Raw genomic sequence first — 1,191 nt, 5'->3', positions numbered from 1 at the left:
AAAGTTCACGGAGCAAAATAACTTAAACCTGCGGAAGAAAATCCACCGGGAGCAGAGCAGAGGTAACGGGTGAGTTTCTGTCTCACACGATGAAAACACCTCAGAGACGGTGAGCTTATTTGTGTACAAGCTAAGCTCCAGCAGTGTGACATTAACGAGGTTAAATATATATTTCATCGTTTTTATATCGAAATATGACTACATAGTATTATGAATCTGCATTGTTGTGTTATATTTATATTCAGATGGATATTTAACAGTGGCTACATTTCACAAATGCATAAACATTTGATGAGAGTATTAAAAACACATTTAATTTATGTCATACTGGCCGTTAGCACCGTAAACGTTAAAGTTAGCTTCACGGACATTAACAGTTCTTAACGTCCACGGTTCGTGTTAAACGGATGAGGCTCTGATCCCTGCAGAGGTGTGTGTCTTTAAAGGCCGGTGTGGTCAGTTTCACTCCGCCCATCGAGGCTGATTTGAGGCCGGAGCGCAGAAACGTAACATCAACACGCCCAACTCAGAGACTTTGAGTTATTTTTTAGATCAAGGTTTATCGCTAAGGTTCATGTTCAAAGTGCTGCTTTTTATTAACGTGTTTTTCGAAAGTGCTAAAAACACGTTTTAATTCAGCCAGAGCCCTTTTTCCTGGACCTTTTATGAGTTTTGGGATTTTTCTTTTATTGAGGCAGTGAGTATTAAAAATGTGTGGGGATGTTGGTGAAATGATGAGGCACCGTGCACAAAAACACGTATCTGGGGATATGATCTACTTTGTATTGCCTTCTTCATTTGATACCGTGTAAGCAGAGATGCTGTGATATGCATGTTGTGTCTAGTGGTATTTTGCTCTATCTGTTTTTGTTAGCATGAGCTCAAAGATGGGGTTTACATGGGACAGGATCAATGTTTTAACTAGTGATTGTTTATGTATGTTCCCCAAATTGCAGATCCTGATTTATTTCTATTTACAAAAGAAATGTCTGGAAATTTCAGTCTTTTTTTATTTAAAAGTTCAAAAATTGCCTCAGAATTTAGCGTGTGGAGGAAAAATACGTCGAATTTGCCTTAAAAAAATCTAGAAAATTATTTGATATATGAAGCCAAAATTTCACAGCAATCATTTTATACATGATCAGGTTTTAAACTATAAACTTTTCAGGGACATCAGAGGTGGCTGAGCAG

At 37.6% G+C, this 1,191-nt stretch overlaps 1 protein-coding gene across 3 annotated transcripts in view; it reads left to right on the top strand.

Moving 5' to 3' along the window:
- The first annotated feature begins 6 nt into the window (after window positions 1–6).
- Window positions 7–1,191, top strand: part of LOC102204089 (la-related protein 4B-like) — a 9,686-nt gene continuing 8,501 nt past the window's right edge. For 2 of the 3 annotated variants that reach the window (XM_005752659.1, XM_013915824.1), the window contains exon 1: window positions 7–69. The gene's annotated coding sequence lies outside the window, so the exon portion shown is untranslated. Of the gene's footprint in view, window positions 110–1,191 lie in introns of all 3 variants that reach the window. The other variant, XM_005752660.2, reaches the window with a different exon arrangement.

The sequence above is a fragment of the Pundamilia nyererei genome, unplaced genomic scaffold (genome assembly GCF_000239375.1).
Source record: "Pundamilia nyererei isolate P.nyererei 1_Seehausen unplaced genomic scaffold, PunNye1.0 scaffold00371, whole genome shotgun sequence".
NCBI lineage: Eukaryota > Metazoa > Chordata > Actinopteri > Cichliformes > Cichlidae > Pundamilia > Pundamilia nyererei.
Note: the sequence above shows the minus strand (reverse complement) of the source record. Positions and strands in the feature narration are given on the sequence as shown.